Source organism: Chenopodium album, chromosome 2 (assembly GCF_948465745.1).
Source record: "Chenopodium album chromosome 2, dcCheAlbu1.1, whole genome shotgun sequence".
NCBI classification, from domain to species: Eukaryota; Viridiplantae; Streptophyta; class Magnoliopsida; order Caryophyllales; family Amaranthaceae; genus Chenopodium; species Chenopodium album.
Genome location: NC_137835.1, coordinates 43,755,299 through 43,769,155, shown reverse-complemented (window position 1 = coordinate 43,769,155; position 13,857 = coordinate 43,755,299).

Sequence of the window (13,857 nt, the reverse complement as noted above, 5' to 3'; positions counted from 1 at the left end):
AACGTTCCTGTTAAGGAACTCAGTTCTTGCTAGAGAACTTAGTTCTTGTTAGAGAACTATTCCTCTATTTTGTTTAACTCTTTAAATAAAGATCTCTTTATGTCTTCTTAGTTCCAGTTACTTCTTCCATCACCATGATCAACTTCACCTAAACTAATCAAACACTTTAAAACCTTTATTAGTTGAGTTTGCTTTAGTTTAAGTTCCTCATCATCAAAACCTTTAAGCTTCAACAATTTTCCCCTTTTTGATGATGACAAACTTAAGCAAACTCTTGAAACAAGTTAAACAAAATAGAAGGGCGTATTTTGGTATTTTTTTGATTCATTGACAAAAGGATAAACACACAAATAACTAAAAATACAAAAACAAGAAATCAAAGATAAACGAAACAAAACATAAATAAGACTAAGAACTAAAATAAGCTACTTAGCATCATATCAGAGAAATTTCTAATACTTTCTCAAATAGAACCCAAAACAATTTTCGCTTCCAAGTTTGCTTCTTCTTTTCCCTCTTTTGGCATTATAAAAAAGTCATGCTTTTTAAGTTTATTAAACATCTAGCCACAACCCAACAAGCAATTCATCGAGTGTGGGAAACTGAAGGCAGCGCTGCTAACTTACCTTAATTTAGTTCCACTCTCCTGCATAAGCATTCATAACATACAAATGCATACAAGTATAGGCAGTTCCAAAAGCATTCATTAAAAACTAAAAGTTAAACAACCTGCTGAACAAATTTTTACAAACCAAAATAAAATATTCAGACATATAAAAAAAAATTGAAAATGTTCATGGCTGAAATGAGAAAAGGCTAAGATAGGCTAAGTAGGCTAGGTTGAGATTTAGGTAGATCAGGTCTAAAGGAGCTCTAGAATCTTCTTGTTGTCCTCCTTAGTTTGCTGTGCAGAGGCTTCCAGCTTGTCTTCCATGCGTTTGATAGCCATCTGGAACTCCTCCTTCTGAGACCTGAGATTTCTCTCAAGTTTCTGCATAGTTTTCTCCAACTGATGTACCTTCCCAGTGACAACTTTGATCTCCCCCAAGGCACCCTTAAGCTGTTTATCAACAACTTCAACCCGATCAGCAAGCTCTGCTACCTTCCCAACCAATACCTTGTCATCTTCGGCATCAGGTTCCAGAGGTTCATCCATGATTGTTTTAGGAACAGCACTAGCAGAGAGCCTCCAGCTCTTTTTTACAGGCTGCTCTGGAAGTTCTTTCCCTTTTCTTTTACCTCCAGCACTCTTTTTCTCTTCTACTCTTCTCACCTTCACATTCACTACCTCTAAATTGATGCCCTGTAGTGTCTCAACATTTATCACATTCTCAGGTTTTTCTTCGAAACCTTCATAGACCCCTTTCAGTTTTACACCAAGTGACTCAAAAACGGTAGACAGGACAGCTCCATAGCCCATTTTGTTCTTTCCTGGAACATAGTGTGCTAGGTGTTGATACATTAGTGAAGGAAAGTTCACTTTGATTTTCTGAGAGAGACAAAAGATAACAGCCATATCCATCAAGCAAGCTTCACTTTTCTTTTGAGTTTTAGGCAGGATTGATTTTCGAACCAAGTTGAACAACAACTTGTTCAGTGGGCTTAGATCATTGTGGCTCATGATATTCTTCCCCCCTTTTCCTCCTACGGCTTCAACAATATCACCCCCTATAAAATTCCCGACTTTCACAGTTACCTTTCCCTTCATATGCATCTCGTACCCATCAGTTGGTACCTTCAAAATTTTTCCTAATTTTGCAACATCAAACTCAATTTTCTTTTTGTTAACTAAACTAGAAATTTTTCCTTGTTTCACTAGAAATTCAGAACAAAATTCAGTCATAGCAGCGGGATACATGACATTATTTGAAGAAGTTGTTAACAAGTACTTCCACCCATGATATTTAATTAAATCAAGAAATTCAGAATATCTAGACTTCTTGCACCAAGCTAAATCGAGTCTATGGCCAACCACATACCTTTTAGCATCAGGACTGAGTTCTGATTGCTCACCATCATCTTCTTCCACAACCTCTTCTCTATTTTCTGATTCGTTTTGTTCCTCTCCTTCCTCTTCCTCTTCTCCTTCGTCTTCATCATCATCTGATTTAACCCCTCTGGAAAAGTCATCAACCTCTACCATCTTTTCTTTGAATGTTTTTCCTCTTAGCATCTTTTCCTTCTATTCTTTGATTCTTTCGAAAACAGAGGATTCCACTTGTTCACTTTTGCTTTCAACTTCTTCGTCGAGTTTTGGGTTTGATTAATGGTTTAGGATCAGACATTGAGGGTTTAGGGTTTTCAGATTCTTTGATGGTTGATGGAGAGGCTTTGTAGTTCACCATGGCTAAGGGAGAGGTTTCTTCTTGGATGGTTCTTTCTAAATTGAGGGAGTTTTTTGAGGGAACTATTTCAGGAATGATAACCATGGTTTTTGAATGTGGTTTTTTAGCTTTGATGGTTTTTACTTAAGGAAGGTTAAATTGATTTGACAGTGAGGTGAAAGTGGTGGGTGAAAGATGCTTTTATAATTAATGAAGCGGTGTGATGGAATTAATGGATCACTGTTCAGTCATTTAATTTAACACGTTCAATTAATTTTGTTAAATCATTTAGGCAGGATGAATTTACCAAAAATCTTTACTTTCCAAATTCAATTAATTTTTGAAAAAAAGTTCTTGTAAATAAAACATGCAATTGGAACACGCTTTCTACACATATGCAATGTACATTACTACTAGCAAATTTAATTAAGCGTTTAATGAACTAACCTCCATTGATCAACAACGCTGACACTTCAGCTATGTTTAGCACACCAAAATTGTGCTAAATGCTCTTTTTTCTCTATTTACATTATTTTTTACTTTGCCATATCTTAGAACTTCAGAAGCAATCAATTCAGCTTGATCATCCTAAGTTCCAATCTCAATTTCTCAAATCTTTCTTTACTCAAGGGCTTGGTTAGAATATCTGCAATATGATTTTCAGTATGACAATATAATAACTTAATATTCCCTTGCTCCACATTATCTTTTAAAAAGTGATGCCTAATGTGGATATGTTTTACCTTTGAGTGTTGAACTGGATCCTTTGAAATACATATAGCACTGGTATTATCACAGTAAATAGGCACACATTAAAAAATAATACCAAAATATCTAACATGTTGCTTTATCCAAAGTACTTGTGAACAACATGCTGCTGCTGCCACGTACTCAGCCTCAGCTATAGACATTGCAACTGTATTTTGCTTCTTGGAACCCCAAGAAACTAAATAAGGTCCTAAAAATTGTACTATACCTAAAGTGCTATTTCTATTGACAAAATCACCTACATTATTGTCAGCATCAGTAAAGCCATTTAAATCAAAGAAGTCACTTCTAGGATAGAAAAGACTCAGATCATCAGTTCTTTTCAGATATCTAAGGATTCTCTTTACTACTTTCAAGTGAGATTCCTTTGGGTTTGCTTGGAACCTGGCACACAAACCTACACTAAAAGATATGTCAGGTCTACTAGCTGTTTGATAAAGTAAAGAACCTATCATACCTCTATACATAGATTGATCAACACAAGTTCCAGTTGGATCTTCATCCAATCTGGTTGCTATACCCATTGGAGTGTTATTAGTCTTAGCATTATCTAGCTTCTATTTCTTGATCAGTTCCTTGATATATTTTTGTTGATGGATCATGATTCCTTCTTCAGTTTGCTTGATTTGCAATCCGAGGAAGAAGTTTAATTCTCCCATCATGATCATTTTAAATTCTCCACTCATAAGGTCAGCAAAATACTTGCACAAAGATTCATTAGTTGCACCAAATAAAATATCATCAACATAAATTTGTACAACTAATATGTCAGTTCCATTTGATTTCAAAAACAAAGTTTTATCTATTTTACAAAATTTAAAACCATTTTGCAGTAGGAACTTAGACAACCTTTCATACCATGCTCTAGGAGCTTGCTTCAGCCCATAAAGAGCTTTGTCAAGCTTATATACATGGTTTGGGAATTCTGGATTTTCAAATCCATGAGGTTGTTCCACATAGACTTCTTCATTTAAAAATCCATTTAGAAATGCACATTTAACATCCATCTGGAATAACGTGAATCCCATATAAGCATCAAAAGCATTAAGTAAACAAATAGCCTTTAACCTGGTCACTGGCGCAAATGTTTCTTCATAGTCTATTCCTTCTTGTTGATTGAAACCCTGAACCACAAGACTTGCTTTGTTCCTGACAATAATACCATGCTCATATAGCTTGTTCCTAAACACCTACTTTAGACCTATAGTCTTCTTATCCTTGGGTCTAGGTTCCAGATGCCAGACTTTATTTCTTTCAAACTCATTTAATTCAGCTTGCATAGCATTAATCCAGTCTGCGTTAGTTAAAGCTTCAACATAGTTCTTAGGTTCCATAGAAGAGAGGAATGCATAGAATGCACAGAAGTTTCTAAGCTGAGATCTAGTCTGAGTTCCTTTTGTAATATCACTCATGATTGTATCCACTGGATGTGATTTATGATATTTCCATCGCTTTGGTGTAAAATCCTTGACTGGATACAACCGTTCCTGATTATTGTTGACTAGTTCTTCTATAGGAACTTGATCTTGAGTCCCAGTTGGAACTTTAATAGGATGTTCCTCAACCTGATCTTGATTTTGCTCTTGATGTAGAGTTCCTAGTGCAATCTCCATTTCGGATTCTGCATCTGCTTCTAGATTCGTTTCTTCTACATTTTCAACTTGTTGCCTTTGCAATGATGTTGATTCCTCATCTGGATTTGGCTTGCGCACAAGTCCAATTTTAAAGTCATCATCACAATCCTGTACATCATTTAACTATTCAGTTTCATCAAATATAATGTGAACAGATTCCTCAACACAAATTGTTCTCTTATTATAAACTCTATAGGCTTTACTATTTGAGGCATATCCTAAGAATACTGCCTCATCACTACGTTCATTAAACTTTCCTAAGTTCCTTTTACTATTGTTATGAACAAAGCATTTACATCCAAAAGATTTAAAGTAAGAAATATTAGGCTTTCTCCCTTTGATTAGCTCATATGGAGTTTAGTTGGTGATGGCTGTAACAGATACTTTGTTAAGAATATAGCAAGTTGTGTTCACTCCTTCTGCCTATAAGTTCCTAGGCAGTCCACTAGAGATCAGCATTGTTCTGGCCATATCTTCAAGGCTTCTATTCTTGCGTTCCACAACTCCATTCTGTTGTGGAGTCCTTGGTGCAGAGAAGTTGTGGTCCATTTCATGCTCAGTGAAAAATTCATCAAACTTAGAGTTTTCAAATTCTGTTCCATGATCTGATCTGAGGTGAATAAATGGATTACCTGTTCTTCTTTGTTCTTTCTTTACAAAAGCTTCAAATTCATCAAATGTCTCATCTGTGCTAACAAGAAAGAAAACCCAAGTAAACCTTGAAAAGTCATCAATAATAACCATTACATATTTCTTACCGCTTCTACTTTGGATTCTCATAAGACCACATAGATCCATATGAATAAGTTGCAAAGGCCTTTTGGTACTTACTATTTTCTTAGACTTGAAAGACATTCGAGTCTACTTTCCTCTAACACAAGCATCACACACTTTTCCATACAGGAACTTAATACAAGGAAATCCTTCCACTAGTTCCTTAGATCTAAGTTTATCAAGTAAAGTAAAGCTTGCATGGCCAAATCTCTTGAGCTATAATAGAGGATCATCCTCAATAACACTGAGACATGTTAAACTGATGTAAGGAACCTCGTTAAGATCAATAACATATGTGTTCCCTTTACGAGTTCCTTCTAAAATAATGTTCCCAGTGTCATTGTGAATGATTCTGCATTCATTGGAAGTAAAGCTTACAGAGTTATCTTTGTCACAAAATTGTGAAATACTTAACAAGTTGTGTTTCAGACCCTCAACTAAAAATACATTATCAATAGCATGAGAACTTCACCTTCCTACCTTGCCAATAGAACCTATATCTCCTTTCATGTTATCACCAAAGGTCACAGTTCCCCCATAGTAGGCATCAAGTGAGAGAAATCTAGATTTGTCTTCAGTCATGTGCTTAGAACAACCACTGTCGAGGTACCATGTGTTGTTCCCCCTCACTGGAACCTGCAAGAGAAATCATACTTTAGTGTCAAGAACCCAGGTTTCCTTGGGTTCCTGTGTAACATCAGCAGGTTCATTCTTCTTGATCCAGATCTGTTCTTCATGTTTTTCATTTTTCTGTGTACTCTTTTCTTTCTTAGGACACTTAACCTGTTTATGTCTTGTATTGCCACAGAAATAACAAACAATACTACTAGGCAGGTTAACATACTTCTTTTCCTTTTGGAACTACTTTTTGAAACCCAAACCTTCTATTCTTTTGGTTTGAGCTTTGGCGATCCAATCTAGAACTCTGTATTCTACAAGTTGTTATCCTTTCCTGGCTTTCTCAAGTTCCCCCTCAAGTCTTGCCTTATGCGATCTTAAATCTTCCAAATTAGATTTTAGTTTTTCAAAATTCGGATATTGTGTAAGTGGAGGAACTTCAGAATTAGGAGCATCAAAACAGAGTTTCATCAAGGATAGTTCCACATTTAACATTATGCTATCATGTTTCACCCTGTCTATAGTTTCTTTCAGATAATTATTATCATCAAACAGACTAAAGAACCTGTATTGAATATCAAATTTCATATTATCAACCCACTCACTGTTTTCTTTAAAAGTGACCTAAGCTTCATCACTTTGATGTTTAGCTCTATGTAATTCTTTCAATTTTTCTTGAATTTCCAAAACAAAAAATATTAATTTTTCTTTAGAGAAATGTCTTAGTTCTTTTTGAGAAAACCATACCTCAGATTCTAGCTCCTTCAGTTTTTTTTTCATCTGTCTTTTCCATCAAACATAGGTGGGAAGTTTCCCCTGACGATTGATCTTCCTCCTACTCTGAATCCGAATCTCCCAAGGCATCTAACATGGCTTTCTTCCCATTGTCCTTGGTGAAGTAAGGTTTATAGACTCTTGACTCCTTGGATTGCTCCTTGCCCTTTATCTTTCCTCTATCACAATCTGGTAATGGACCATCTTTAATGAAGTGATCTTTAGAGCCACACTTGAAACAAGTTGTGTTTCTGGAACTTGTATACTTCTTGTTCCTATCAAACTTCTTGTATTTCATCATCAGCTTCCGATTCCTCTAAGTCTTGAGCCTTAAGAGCAAGACTCTTGTTCTTGGAACTTTCAGTGTTGGAACTCGGGTGAAGTTCATGAGTCATCAATGATCCAGCTAGTTGTTCCATGTTGAACTTGGTGATGTCCTTAGCTTTCTGCATGGCAGTAAACTTGGATCTCCATCGTTCATCTTGTGGTAGGCTCCTTAAGATCTTTCTAACCTGTTCATCAATAGGAATGTGTCTGCCAAGGGAATTCAATTCGTTAATAATATCATTGAACCTAGTAAACATTTCCTCTATAGATTCCTTTGATTTCATTTCAAACCTTTCATATATAGACATCAATAAATCAATCTTAGAATGTTTTAACTCATTTGTACCTTCATGAGTTACCTCTAGTAGATCCCAAATCTGTTTAGCAGACTTGCATCCCATGATACGATTATGTTCATGAGGTCCTAGTCCACAATGTAAAAACTTTATGGCTAAAGCATTTAATTCAAGTTTCTTATAATCTTCTTTATCATAATCAGATATAAGTTTAGTAGCTACCTCGTTCTTTTCATTAGTTGAAGTTATTTCAAAATCACCAGTTTCAATAACACGCCAAACCTGGTAATTTTCTGCCTTGATGAAGATCTCCATCTTGTTCTTCCAGTAGGTGTAAAACTTACCATTGAACATAGGTGGACGTTGGGTGGAATACCCTTCTTCAAGTTTCTCCTTGTAATTCATCTCTCCAAGAACTTACTCAGCAAAGTTATCTGCTTACACGTGAGAACCTTGCTCTGATACCAATTGTTAGTTGAGACGATTAATACAAGAGAGGGGGTGAATTGTATCGAGTTCCTAATGTCTACTTTTGCGGAATAATAAAACGATGCATATAGGAACTTGCAAGAATACAAAGATTTTACGAGGAAACCTTCCAGGGCCCAACAGGAAGTAAAACCTTGACCCTACCTTAGGTATTTCAAACACACACACTTCACTGTAATAGGGCAAACACCAAGTAAAAACTACTTGTACCACCTAAGTACAAAACTAACAGCTTCACCTAGAAGCTTACACAAACTGTATGTGAATTAAATAAAAAAACTCACCCTAATAACCCAACCAATACAAATGTATGACACCTAGTATATGATAGGCAAGCTATGCATGAAATCCGAAACTAATATGACAAGTTAAAAGCTTGGTAAACTTACTCAATTATAGCACTGTGATTTCTCCACGCATAAACTAACAAAAACCTAAAACCATTTTACTCTCTACTATTAATACATGTATGACTTGTATAGAAAGTAGGTTTTCTAAAAGATAAATAAGTTAACTTATTATATCTCTAAACACGGTTTTATGTAAATCAATATAGAAGAAAATCTTTTCCGGAAAATAAGATAGAAAAGATATTTAATAAAAAGAATTATCTTTTTAACAAACCGATTTTAAGAAACAAACTCTTTAGAAAATCTTTTCCTAAAATCTATCTTTTATATTTTCCATATTAATTAATTTACCAAGCCAACTTGCCACGCTTCTAATAAACTTCGTGCATTAACGTACGTAACATATTAACAATAATCTAGAAGATAAAAACCTTAAATAAATAGAATTTCTACGCCGCGCCTTTGTACAAGTGAGTTACTTGGGCTCCAAGCTAACTAAGTTCCACCAAAGATCTTAGGCTTGCTGTCTTCAAGTTCTTGTTAGGGAACGTTCCTGTGAAGGAACTCTGTTCTTGTTAGAGAACTTAGTTCTTGTTAGAGAACTCTTCCTCTATTTTGTTTAACTCTTTAAATAAAGATCTCTTCATGTCTTCTTAGTTCCAGTTACTTCTTCCATCACCATGATCAACTTCACCTAAACTAATCAAACACTTAAAAACCTTTATTAGGTTAGTTTGCTTTAGTTTAAGTTCCTCATCATAAAAACCTTTAAGCTTCAACATCTAAAGAAGAAAATCTTTTTGTATTTTCAATTATTTGTGAAATAGACTCAACAACAATAGCAATCATCTACGCCATTCGGCAACAGTGCCATTTTTTATCTAGGGCGAGACTAGGTCATTGAAAACTAGTCTACCCTTAGTCGAAACAAAATTTATAATCTCTCAACACACCCCTACACAAAGCATAGAGTAAGTCGAGGGTCGAACTACTATGAATGGGAGGTGAATGCTAAAGTCCAAGCTAAGCTATTTCGAAGCAAATAAGGTTAGGTGTGTCTATTCTACCAATCAAACAATCGAAACGAAAATCAAACTTATCAAGTACTAGGGTATGGATCCACATAAACTCGTAATTAATTCAACTAATTGGGATTGGAGATGATTAAGTCAAGTGCTGCGAGGGAAAATCGATTAAGCAATCAAGAGAATATGGTAGGCTAATCTCCTAGAGGTCAAACTAGCGCTAACTACGAGAGACTCTAGCTAGGAAATTTGCAAACCTACTCAATCGACAAATGCAAGTCACAAATTAATTTTTCGTATCAATGTGAACCTACAATGCAATCTAGTATGAGAAACTTAGGTTGATCACTCCTAAATTGAACACACACATGCACTTAATCAATCAACCAATTTAATCACAACATCAACTCCATCAATTTCCCCCAATTAGCACATTACTCATTTATGCTTCACCATTTCCCTAGCAAGAAAACTACTCACTAATCATGGATATCATTATCAAAACTAAACTAAGCAACAAATTCATCATCATCATATTAATAAAAAAATATACCAATTCAAAAACAATCAATCTTGAACAATTAACAAAGAAATTGAGATCAAAACAAAGATTACATTAAAGTAAAGAAATCCTTACAAACTTGCTGCAATTCTATAGAGAAAAACACTAAGAATCACCAATCTTCAATCAAGAACTTCTCTCTCTACAAACTAGAGTTTCTCTCTCTAAACATCTAACCTAATTCTATTCTAATTTCTAAAAAATTAAACTCTAATGATTCTCTAATTATCCTCCCTCTAAAAATCGAAAGAAAATATATATATAGTAAAACTAACTAAGAGTCGTTAGTTAGATCGTCCCCAAAAAAACCTATACAGGTGCGGCCAACCATAAGGGGTAGCTCAGCCGCGCAAAACTGGCTACGGAACAGGGATCTAGACAAACGCGCCCGCGCCACCAAGCCGCGCAGCCGCGCATGGGAGCAGGGGAGCCCTCTTCCCTATCATTCCGATGCTACTCGTGCGTTCCACTTGATGCTCTTGATAAACACAGAACCTTGTAGCTTCTAAATCCATGTTTCCGGGTTCAAAACTAGAAATCATGCCCCCACGACTTGAATGCACAGCTCAAGGTCTTTAGGAACTTGCACTTCTCCATACTTGAGCTTCAAATGGAGACCACTAAGCATCCTAATCAATGCCAAACTCGGGAAAAGGCTCAGGAAACTTGGAAAACAATCTTAACCTGAAAAATAAAGGAAAACAAGCAAATAAAAGAGAAACTAACAAAATAAACTAAGAAATGCATAAAAAAAGAAACCAAACTAAGAAAATGCAAACTAAAAGAAATAAAGAGTAAAATCAAGGAAAATCTAAGTAAAAGAGCTAAAGAATAGCATGAGATTCACCCTAAAGAGAACCAAATGAGTGCCATAAATGACACTCATTAGGTTCAATCTCTTTTAGGTTGGATTTGTACCTTCATCCCCGAACTTCCAGTCAAGGTTTCAGGCCTATTAGAGTTGACGATCTCCTGGATCGTTAAGGGGTGTAACCATCACCATGTGAACGGTTTACAAGTTCCTAAAACTTGTTGGCGACTCTTTTGCTCTATCTTCCTTCCCTTTGGACCCCACCATACTTAAGTGTATGATCACAGTGGGGTTCAAGTTTGGGGAAATTCTTGAAATGTTCCCTACACCCACAAACATCACAAAAGACACAACCACTTGTCATATTACTTGAAGTAGAAGGAAGAGTAGAGTTAAAGGTGTACCTCTCCCCTTAATGTGGGAGGGAAGACTTGATACAATCGAAGAGGCACTCTCTAGCTTGGCCTTGATCAATGTCATCTCCTTCCCTAAGTTTGAGATTGGGGAAGACAAGTTATTGATCGCATTGAGATGATTTACCGAATAGACCGTTGAGCTACTCTTGCTTGTAGGATCTCTCTCTCCCTCTTGCCAATCCATGTAGTGACGAACTACATCTTCAATTATGTCTATCATATTTTCCTCGGTCTTATTCATGATCGGGCCTCTGGCTCCGGCATCAAGACATGAATTCCCTTGGGGGCTCAATCCTCCATATAAAATTTGTATGATTTGGTAAGTCGGGATTCCATCTGTAGACACCCATTTGTGTCTCCCCAAAACAAAACAGGGTGATGAATACCTTTCACGTCAAATCATAATCGAATGAAGTTAAAGTGTGGAAAGACTAGTGTTGCGGTTAGTTTTTATTAAAATTCTCTTCATTCTTTCTGTTTTCGAAAACCTATTTTATGAAAATAGCCAATCCACTTTAGTTTGGTCCATGACAAGGGTCCAAAAATTGTGTAGTTGGATTGGGCTCAAAAAGATCTTTCCAACAATATATTATAAGCCCAATTCCGATGAATAAAGAGGAAGTTATGGCCAGATTACTAAAATGGGCTTGGTTTGATCTTTATATGCGGCCCAATGATCTAGAGGAGAGACAATTATAAATTATCATTCCTAATGCAATTACGATTGATTATAGTCTGCTAGAATCTTCTAGAAGGTTCTTTTAAACCCTAATGTTATTAGCATTGATAATTGAGTTTTATGAGTTTTATTTGGAATAAAAGAAGTGTTTAAAGTGAAATTACGATTTTACCTCTCATATGGACTTCTACGCTTACTTTTATCAAAAAATATGAAAATGTGTGGAAAATCACCTGCAGCACCAAACGCCAGGCTGTTGCCTAGCGACAAGCCTGTTGCGCGGCGATTGAGGCATTTGCGGCGCCAGCGTCGTGTTTTATTCTTCTCAAAACTTCGATTCTTTTTTATCATATTCTGGAATATTTTCTATAAATACTCTTGTAAATCCTTTTTAAGGCTAACTTTTGGATAATATATCATTTTCTTAGTTTTTAGAGAGAGAAACTAGAGAGAAGTTAGAGAGAAAGTAGAGATTGTAAGTCTTGGATTTGATTTGTAATTCAACATTGCTTCTTCAATCAAGTTTGGAATTCTTCTTCATATCAATGAAAGTTTGTGAGATTTTTCCTTTTAATTTACTTTAATTGCAATTTTCTTTTATGCTTGAATGTTTAGTTTGGATTTTGATTTAGTTTTGAGAATTTGTTGATTGATTGTATTTCCTTTTGGTTTAGATTGAGATGAATATGTTTGTGATTGAATTGGTTTTGGCTTTAAATTTCACCATGATTAGTGAGTAGATTAGTTGCTAGGGAGAAGGGGAAGCATGCTTGATTTATGATTTTTGCTAGTTGATGATCATTGACTGATTGAATTGTTGCAATTAAATTGGTTGACATAGTTGTGCATGTGATTAATTAGACTAGGAGTGATCAACCTATAAGATTAATCTAGATTGCATTGCAAATTTCAATGACATGAACCCTTTATTTGAGAATTGCTTTAATTGATTGAATTTTATTGTGATTCTCCTTGTTAGCCATTCATAGTGAACCCTAGATTGGTTTATAGGAGATAACCTTTGAATTCCTTTTATTGCAACTATTGTTTGTCCCTTGCAATGTTTAAATCAATTGTGTGATCTATCAATTAGCATGATTGTTTAGCTTGCATGTGGAACCTATATCCCTAGTGTTTAGCATATTGATTGAATTCTTTGAATTGTCTTGATTCTTGTTATCTTAGTTACAAAACTCAACCATTGATATTCTTCGATTTAACTTAACATTAGACTATAGCATTAGTTCCGATTCATTCCTTTGGGTTCGACCCTTGACTTACTACGTACTTGTATAAGGTTTGTTAAGTGTTTACAAATTTAGTTTGACCAAGGGAGAATTAGATGACGACCTAGTTTACCCCTTGTCAAAATGGCGCTGTTGCCGGGGAATGACTTTGGTGCTTTGTTATAGTTGTTGAGTCTATTTCATTCTAAGAAAAACAAAAAGATTTTCCTCTTTAAGGCTACACTTGTAGCCATGCTACTAATCATTTCCTTTGAGTTGTATGCATAGAGCACGTGGTCATTCACTAGTACCATTTGATCCGAAGATTGAGAGGACTATTACAAGATTAAGGGTTGCTAGGCGATCTTTAAGATCTAGCATTTCAATTGAGAAAGAATCGCAACAAGAGGAACAAGCAAGAATGGGAGAGAATCCAAGAGTGGCATTGAAAGAATTGGGGATTCCCGGTGCATACAGATTTAAGAGTGGAATTACTCCACCTACAACACCGGCAAATGATTTTGAAATTAGGCCGGCTATGATCGCTTTGATAGAGAGGCGACAATTTAGTGGAGCCAAGCATGAGAGCCCGCTAAATCATCTTAAGGAGTTTGAAAAATATTGCAATACTATCAAGGTGAACGGAGTTTCCCAAGAATTCATCCGCCTCAAGCTCTTTCCATTTTCTCTCATTGGGCGTGCTTTGGAATGGCTAGACAAGGAGGTTAAGCTGAATTCTCTAACTACATGGGACGAGGTTACAAAAGAGTTTCTAACCCGTTTC